The sequence below is a fragment of the Octopus sinensis genome, linkage group LG10, assembly GCF_006345805.1.
Source record: "Octopus sinensis linkage group LG10, ASM634580v1, whole genome shotgun sequence".
Lineage (NCBI taxonomy): Eukaryota > Metazoa > Mollusca > Cephalopoda > Octopoda > Octopodidae > Octopus > Octopus sinensis.
The window spans coordinates 70,509,649-70,519,648 of record NC_043006.1 but is presented as its reverse complement, the minus strand read 5'-3'; the positions used below and the strand labels follow the sequence as shown (position 1 = coordinate 70,519,648).

Here is a 10,000-nt window from a genome sequence, read left to right as displayed (position 1 = left end):
GTGAACGAACTTGGTAGAGGGAAACTATATGAACATTGTGTGTATGTGTGCATGTGTATGTCTGTGTGTGCCTGTATATTTATTTGAATGTTTACATCCTACATGTTTTGCATGAAAAACAACTAAGCTACAAGTGGTTAAGGTTGTTGTCATTTCTCAGACAACAAGTTGCCTATTGACTCTGCACTTTTCAAAACATGTGAAATAAGAGATCCCTTATATGAAAATCAAGGACATCCAGCTTTAAAACAATGCCTCAGTGTTATATATTCATCAAACCATGTTAACATGGAAAAAAAAAAAACCGACATAAAAACAAACACACGCACAGACACATACATTAGATATATGTGGGAGAGAGGTTATTACATACAACATGAATTCACATGCTTTGTCTTTTCCTAAATAGTTTGTCAATTCCTGAGAATACTGGCCGGCAGTCAGCTTTTCTTTCAGGCTTCACCACAATTACCACTCAATGTTTGTTTATTTTTCTTGACAGTGAAGACAGCTTCAATAAATAAAGAATTTATCATTGGGTATTTACCATATTTTTTATTCATCCTTGTTGTCTTAATTCCTGCCACTGGCCACTGTGTTATTTCTCTTGATGCATGTTTTGTTGACAAACACACACACACATGGAGAGAGACAGACAGACAGAGAAAGAGAGACAGAGACTCATTACAGAAGAGCTAACAAGAGAACCTGCTAGAAGCAACAACCAATCTCCCTCATATCACACCTTCACATCTTAAAAATAAAACATAAAAGAACACAGAATTTGAGAAAACAAAACAAAAAACAAAAAAAAAAAATCAAATAAATAAATAGTAGCTGTGTGGTAAAAAGCTTGCTTCCCAATCACATGATTCTGGGTTCAGTCCCACTGCATGGCACCTTGGGCAAGTGTCTTCTACTATAGCCTCAGGCCAACCGAAGTCTTGTGAATGGATTTGGTAGACAGAAACAGAAAGAAGCCCATTATATATGTGTGTGTGTGCATGTGTGTGTGTGTGCATATGTGTGTGTGTGTGTGTGTGTGTGTGTGTGTGTGTGTGTGTTTGTCCCCCACTACTTGACAACCATGTTGGTGTGATTATGTCCCTGTAACTTAGCAGTTCAGTAAAAGGGTCTGATAGAATAAGAACCGGGGTCTAAAAAATGTAAAATTATTGGTGTTGGTCTTTTTGACTTAAATTCTACAAAGAAGTGCTCCAGCATGGCCGCAGTCTAATGACTGAAATAAGCAGAAGATAAAAGAAAGATAAAAGATAAAATAAAATAAAGACGTGATGGTCATAACTGGAATACCTTTAACTATGAAGTGTGTTTCAGCAAGGCTGACCTGGGGCTAAAAAACAACAACCAATGCTTTCATCATCATTAACATCATCATCATCACCATCTCCATACTAACATGATGTTAAGTCTACAGATTCATTTCTTTTACCACCACCACCACCACCACCAACAACAACAACACCACCACCACCACCACATGAAATGGTGGGAGGGGTTGTTACGGTAAAGGAACTTTTTGAAGTGTTCAACAACCACCATTGCCTCCACCACCAGCGATATCACTACCATCATCATCATCCGATGATGATGATGATGGTTGTTATCGGTAGAGATACACTATTAGATGGATTCTACACTATCATCATTATCATCATCATCCTCCTCTTTTCATCATCCGCCACCACCACCATTTTCATCACTTTCACCACCATTCATACAATCCTGCAGTTTTTCCCAAGCACCTTTCTAGCTTTTTTTAAGATGCTTGAGGTGTGTGTGTGTACACGCATGCATTAGTGAGTGTATACATTTGTATATGTTTGATATATGACTATGCGTGTGCCTACCTTATGTAATGTATATGTACATACACTTGCATAAGTTACATTAAAAATAGACACATTATCTATCTATCCACACACATCTCTCTCTCTCTCTCTCCATATATATATATATCATACACACATACATATATACACACACATACATACACAAACAAATAAATACATAAATACATGTGTGTTTGTGTGTATTCAAATTTGTGCATATAGTTATGTGCACTCATATTTCTGTGCGCGCAGATATAGTAAATAAGGAAACCACTTAAAAACTACATCTGTGTGTGTATTTATCTATAGGTGTCTACATGTGTATGCATATCTGTGCATGTGTGTGTGTGTGTGTGTGTGGATGTATAGTTATTTGCATTGCGAAATCTATTTGCGTCCCTATGTACCTAGTTGTATAAAGTGTCTTGGTATATACAAAGTATGTGTTAGAGTGAATATTAAGATGGATGGATGAAAAGATAGACGGATAGATAGACAGACAGACAGACGAATTGATAGATAGATAGATAGATAGATAGATAGATAGATAGATAGATAGATAGATAGATAGATAGATAGATAGATAGACAGACAGCTAGCTAGCTAGATAGAGATAGATAGATAGACAGATAGGTAGATAGATAAACAGACAGATAACTAGATAGATAGACAGACAGATAGCTAGATAGATAGACAGACAGATAGCTAGATAGATAGACAGAGAGATAGATAGATAGATAGATAGATAGATAGATAGATAGATAGATAGATAGATAGATAGATAGATAGATAGATAGATGGATAGATAGAGAGAGGGGGGGGAGAAAGAGAGAGAGAAATAATTACAAAGTGGAGGGAGTAAAAAGAGACAAAGTGAAGTAAGACACCAGAGGGTTGTTAGAGAAAGTATTGTAAACCTGCATTGGGGAAGCCTCTGTTGTGCTGAGTTTAAAAACTCTCTGATATGTGTATGTATGTTTGTGTGTGAGTGTGTGTTGGTATGTATTTGTGTGTGTGTAAAGAATGGAGTTCCTGAGATTCCCTTACTATGCAGTAACCATAGCAACCTGTTAGCAACAGCCATTAAGATGGCTGAGGTGGCTGTGGTGGTGGTCATGGTGTGATGTGGTTTAGCTTCAGGTCAATCTCAATTAAATAAGAGCTATGATGATCAAAGTCATTCCAACCATGATCATCCTGTCTTATATTCAGGCACAGTATAACTTGGACTTCATTCTCCAATGCATTCTTTATGACAGTAGAAAGTAATTAATATAAAAGAAATTTGACTGATATTTCTAGCAAATTGGTAGTTTTGGTGATGGTGTTGATGGCGGTGGCGGTGTTGATGGTGGCGATGGTGTTGACGGCGGCAGTGGTGGTGGTGTTGACAGTGGCGGTAGTGGCGCTGACAGCGGTGGTGGTAGTGTTGACAGCGGTGGTGGTAGTATTGACAGCAGTGGTGGTGGTGGTGTTGATAGCAGTGATGGTGATGTTGATAGCCGGGTGGTGGTGATGGTAATGGTAGTGTTGTTGATGGTAGTGGTGGTGGTGGTGCCGACAGCGCCGGTGGTAATGTTGACAGTCATACTGATGGAGGTATTGGTGCTGACAGTGGTGTTGATGATGCAGGTGGTGAAATTGTTGTTGTTGTTGGTGGTGGTGGTGAAAGTACAGTGTGTGTGTGTGTGTGTGCCAAGGTAGAACTATAGTGATAGCGGTGGGGCAGTAGTGATGGTACAATGTCTGTGCTGAGGTAGGACAGTGACTCACCTGTATTATTGATTGATTGCAAGACAAGAGGTAAATTTCACCACCACCACCACCACCACCACCCATATCTGAACATGTGGAAGAGGTGAAGTGGGAGGGGATGCTGCATGTTGCTGATGTATGTTGATGTTATGTTATTACCATCATCATGTTGTTGTTGTGTTATTATTGTTGCAATGTTGTAGTCATTGTGTTGTTATTGTTTTGTTGTTATTGTATTATTATCGTGTTGCAGTTGTTGTTGTGCTGTGATTGCCATTACTCCATTGTTGTTATTACGTTATCACAGTTATTGTTGTTGGTGTTATTGTGGCAGTGTTGTCGTCAATGTTATGATATTGTTGATATTATTGAAGGAAAGGTCAGCGTGTTAGTGTTTGTTTTTGCTCTCACTCTGGTGTTATTGCGTTATACTGAAAAGATACATGTTTATCCTTGACTATTTACGTATGTATATATATACTGAGTATATACACAAAATATACATTCGTGCCAACACACAAACACATTTATAGACATGCCTATATTTGTTATATTTACATGAAAATAAACACGCATCTAATTGCGAATATACTGTGAATGTGTGTGTGTGTGAAAATGTATGTGTACCCAGGTTTTACCACTAGTTACTGCATTCCCCACCCCGACACTCTTCACATTCATGTGAAGTCGCTACCCCGTACTCGAGCACCTCTGGCAGTACCCTATATTTTGACCCCTGATACCTTGAGGGTATACCTCAGCATGGGCATCCAGCTGTAAAAGCCATGCCAAAACTGACCTTTGCTTGTGCTGGTGCCATGTCAAAAGCACTCAGTCCACATTGTGGGATGGTTGGTGTTAGGAAGGGCACCCAGCCAGAAAAATCATGCCAAAACAGACACTGGCTTGCCGGCTCCTGTCAAACCGTCCAACTCATGCCAGCATGGAAAGCAGACGTTAAATGATGATGATGATGACGATGATATAAACAAATTCAAAACCTTAATAGATTGAGAATAATTACTAATGGGTATAGTTGTGCAGTTAAGAAGCTTATTTCTCAACCATGTGGTCTTGGGTTCTGTCCCACTGCACAGCACCTTAGGTGAGTGGCTTCTATTATAACCCTGGGCCAACCAAACTCTTGTGAGTGGACTTGGTAGGCAGAAACTGAAAGAGGGCCATTGTGCATGGGTGTTTTTGCAAGTGAACCCTTGTCTGTACACCACCTGATGGTTGTAAATGAGCATCACTGTTGTACAAGAGAGGTTGTTCATTTACAGTCTCCAGTGAAAAATATGTCTGACCATGGAGAGATATTACCTTGCTTGGAAATAGGTCAGGATTGGCAACAGGAATGACATCCAGCCATAGAAAAATCTACCTCAATGAATTCTATCTGAATTCTGTCTGCAAGCATGGAAAAGTGGATGGTAAAATGATAATTATGAGAGTGCTCATAGCCAAACATTCACACAGTGGATGTAAATGTATGCACATGAGTATGTGCAAGTACATGCATATGTATATGTGGGTGAACAAATATGCGTGTGCATTTATAAGTGTATGTGTGTATATATATATATATATCCAGTATGTACATGGTTTACATATGTACATGACATACACAGGATATGCATGTTTATGGCCAACATATATATCTGAGGTCAGGTGAAGACAGTACATACATTTATGTGTATAGAATAAATCTAGTCATATTTATAGCAGTATATATATACACAAATGCACATACTGTTTACAATAGCATCAACTGAAATAGTAATCTATATATATAAAACTCTAGTTGTGTGAGTGTCTGTCCCCTTCGATTTAGATTCCTAACTCCTCCCACATTTTGCGGTGCAGTTTAACCAAATTCGGGTATCTTATAGTCGTGATTCATATCAAGCCCGTCTGACTATTAGCGCGCGTCAACGATGAGTCTACGATTTTAAAAATAATTTAACATCATTTTTTATTCCATTTTAATGCATAAAATGCATCGTGTGTCGATGGCGGCGGAGTTGGCGTCCACGCTCACAGCTGCACCTGTTTGCTTCTCCCCCTTCTCTCCCTCGTGAAGCTGTGGGGAAGGGAGTGTAAAGAAATCAACGTCGTAATGCGTTGTGAAGGAAACCAGCGTTCTTTTAGAACGACTTCATGGCTTGAAGACACCAAAACAAAAATGGCTAAGAAAGCCCGAATTTATAAGGGAAGTAACTCTCTAAAAATGCTTATATAGTTAATACCCTTACAAACCCGAGCAACGCCGGGCGATACTGCTAGTATATATATAAAACTGTAGTTGTGTGAGTGTCTGTCTCCTACGATTTAGATTCCTAACTCCTCCCACATTTTGCGGTGCAGTTTAACCAAATTCGGGTATCTTATAGTTGTGATTAATATCAAGCCCGTCTGGCTATTAGCGCGCGTCTACGATGAGTCTACGATTTAAAAAATAATTTAACATTATTTTTTATTCCATTTTAATGCATAATTTTTCGTGTGTCGATGGCGGCGGAGTTGGCGTCCATGGTCACACCTGCACCTGTGTTTGCTTCTCCCCCTTCTTCCCTCCCTCGTGAAGCTGTGGGGAAGGGAGTTTAAGGAAATCAACGTCATAATGCGTTGTCAAGGAAACCAGCGTTCTTTTAGAACAACGACTTCATGGCTTGAAGACACCAAAACAGAAATGGCTAAGAAAGCCCGAATTGGCATCTATAAAGGAAGTAACTCTCTAAAAATGCTTATATAGTTATTTCCCTTACAAACCCGAGCAACGCCGGGCGATACTGCTAGTTATATATAAATTTGTAGTGTGAGAAAGCTATCAGAGAAAGCTCTTCTAGCAGCCTTGGTTACCAGATCACATAGCAATCCAATACAGAGAAGTATAATGCAGAACTCTATGAGGCTGAAATCCAAGATCTGATCAATGAAATTATTTCATGAGTATATATATTCTTTTATTCCTTTCTTCTTTTACTTGTTTCCGTCATCTGACTGCAGCCATGCTGGAGCACCGCCTTTAGTCAAACAAATCAACCCCAGGACTTATTCTTTGTAAGCCTAATACTTATTCTATCGGTCTCTTTTGCCGAACTGCTAGCTTACGAGGACGTGAACACAACAACATTGGTTGTCAAGTGATGGTGGAGGTACAAACACACACACACATACAATGAGCTTCTTTCAGTTTCTGTCTGCCAAATCTACTCACAAGGCTTTGGTCAGCCCAAGGCTATAGTAGAAGACACTTGCCCAAGATGCCATGATGCCCAAGATGCCTTGCAGTAGAACTGAACCCAGAGCCATGTGGTTCGTAAGCAAACTACTTACCACACTGCCAAAAAATTTTTATATATATATATATATACACACGCATATATACATACATATATTGATTGCGTAGTGTGTGTGTGTATATATATATATATATATATATATACACATATATACACACACATACACACACACACACACACACACACACACACAAGTGAAGGTGCATGGTTCAGTGGTTAGAGCTTTGGGCTTACAATTGTGAATTGTAAGTTTGATTCCCAGACTGGGCTGTGTTATGTCCTCGAGCAAGACACTTTATTTCACATTGCTCCAGTTCAGTCTGCTGTAGAAATGAGTTGTGATATCACTGGTGTCAAGCAGTAGCAGCCTTTGCCTTTCCCTTGGACAACATCAGTGGCATGGAGAGAGGAGGTTGGTATGCATGGGTTACTGCTGGTCATCCGCAAACAACCTTGCTTGGAGTCATGCTTCGGAGGGAAACTTTCTAGGTGTACTTCCATGGTCATTCATGACTGATGAGGTTCTCCCTCAGTATACACACACACACAAACATTAAGAATCTCAACTTAGTGTATGATTTGACAAGATGGAGGAGGAGACAAAGATGTATAGCTTAGAAGAGAACTGGAAGTTCCTTCAGAACAACCTAATGAGAATGATGAAGCAATTCTAAGGATGATGAGGCATAAAAGTGAAGAGACAGGCATGGAAGGATTGGGTGTAGCAAAGAATTACACCAGGTAGCTAGAAGGGAAACTAGGCCACATACGTAATGAGCAAATGGAGAAGCAGAAAAGAAGAGGTTAGCCAATATTATACAGCATGAGGATCAGAGGCATGGAGTATTCTGGATTGCAAGGAAGTGTATCAGAGGAAACTGAGATTGGGTGATGAATATGTGTAGATGGATAATGGTTCAGTTAGACTTAGAGATTCTGGAAAGAATCTCTATGAAAGATGACTATGAAAGACTACTAAACATGGAGAATGCATGGGATAAAGAAGGTCTTTCTAACATGGACCCAACAGAGAGACTAGCTATTCTAGTTGACTGCAGCATGCCAAAGGAATTAAGGAAAGCCCCTGGTCCATCAGGAATCACTGCTGAGATGGTTAAAATATCTGGCAGAGTAGGGTACTGCCTAGTCGCCTGTATAGTTAATCAGGAAGGGGTCATATCCAATGATGGGTGTAGCAGCATTACAGTTAACTTTTTACAATGATAATGGAGATGCTTTAGATAGAAATAATTACAACAGAGGTATCAAATTGCTGAACCAGGTCATGAAAGTTACGGAAAGAGTGAAAGCCCAATTAATTAGGAAGAGAATTAGGTTAGAATGCAGTTTTGTTTTGTGCTAGAGAGAAGTATTTTTAGCAAGACAACTGCAAGAGGAACATTTAGCTAAAAGTAAGCCATTGTACTTGGCATTTGTCAACTGAGAGAAAACTTAGCAGGGTCCCTCACTCCATTATATGGTAATCCCTGAAGAAGCTAGGAGTAGATTAATAGCTTGTGAGAGCCATACAAGCAATGTTAAAGTGATCTATCAGTAAGGTGAGGGTTAGCAATGAATTTAGTGTGCTTGTAGGAGTTCACTAGGGCCCAGTTCACAGTCCCCTCCTATACATCATTGTCCTTCAGGCCATAACAGAGGAATTTAAGATTAGTTAGCCTTAGAAACTACTATATGTTAATGATTGTATGATGCTTGTGTATGATCAACAATACCACATGGTAATGAGACATGGGCCCAGAATGCAGAGGTCGTGTGAAGACTAGAAATGAATGAAGGTAGTATGTTCCACTAGATGTGCAACATCAGTGTGCATCTACTCAGATGGAGTATGCAAGAGAGAAGACTGCACTGGTATGGTCATGTGATGCATATGGACGAGAACGACTGTATAAAGAAGTGTTGATTGCTAAAAGTGGATGGAACTTGCAAGGGTGGAAGACCCAGGAGAACATGGGATGATGTACTGAAAGCTGATCTCAAGATGTTGAACCTCACAGAGATGATAAAGAACAAAAATTGCTTAGCTTAAGAAGACCTACTGGTCTTGATGAAAGTGAAGTCCTAGGTTTATACCTACACACTCATCAGGCCCTGCCCCTGCACCCAATCTGTCTCTGTGAATCTTTCCCCACATCTCATCTTCCTAACACCCATCTTTCCACTCACCTAACTACAGTACTGTTCAGCTGCAATAATCATATGAGAGCAGAGAATGCACAGATTTCATCTAACTCTGCACTTTTGTCCCTCACTCATTACAGCCACCCCTACATATCTCTGGATCCATCTCTGTTACTGCATCTTACTCTCTTTCAAACACACACACACATCATCTCCATATTTTCTGATCTGCCTACAAAATTATTATCCTGTTGTTCTCCTCCCTTCCTCACCACCACTTATCACCTCCTCCTTCCTGAACCATTGCCAGTCTTTCTTGTTCTCCCTACCATACTGACATTTACCCCTTATCAAACCATCATCATTGTCTTCTTTCCAGCTATGCCCACCCACCCTTATAAATATTACAGAGTAATCATGTATCTCCTCTATAGCAAGATGTCTGTACCTGTCCCTCTATCATACACTAGCCTTTCAAAACCTTGTGTAAAGCCATATTTCTTACAACTCGACCCTATTCAGTCAAGAGGTATCTTTCCTTGTCTTTCAAGTTACTTGGCAAGCTCACTAGTGACAGAGTCACAAAAAAAGAGCCTAGTACACCCTGAAAAATGGTTGGCATTAAGAAGGGCATCTGGACACAGAAACTATGCTGAAACGGACATTGGAGCTTGATATAGTGCTCCAGCTCATTGGACCTTGTCAAACCATTGAACTCATTCCAGCATGGAAGACAGATGTTAAGTGATGATGCATGTATCAAAGTATTAATAAAAGTGTTTAATAAAAATATGATGCATATTCAACAACATATGTGTTTGTAAATAAGTGTACAGATTACAGATTTGAAGGGTCCAACCCATGCCAGTATGGAAAAACGGATGTTAAACGATGATGATGATGAGTCAATGGAATCATTGAGCTCCTGCAGTATCATATATATGG

The 10,000-nt window shown here is 39.7% G+C and overlaps 1 protein-coding gene and 1 long non-coding RNA gene across 3 annotated transcripts in view; one reads left to right on the top strand and one right to left on the bottom strand.

The window, feature by feature from the left end:
- The window catches only part of LOC115216424 (ras-associated and pleckstrin homology domains-containing protein 1), a 529,703-nt gene that overhangs the window by 385,678 nt on the left and 134,025 nt on the right, over positions 1–10,000 (bottom strand). The window lies entirely within an intron of this gene.
- Positions 4,883–10,000, top strand: part of LOC118765161 — a 16,294-nt gene continuing 11,176 nt past the window's right edge. Inside the window, exon 1 of the long non-coding RNA XR_005001028.1 lies at positions 4,883–4,946. This is a non-coding gene — a long non-coding RNA (uncharacterized LOC118765161). The remainder of the gene's footprint in view (positions 4,947–10,000) is intronic.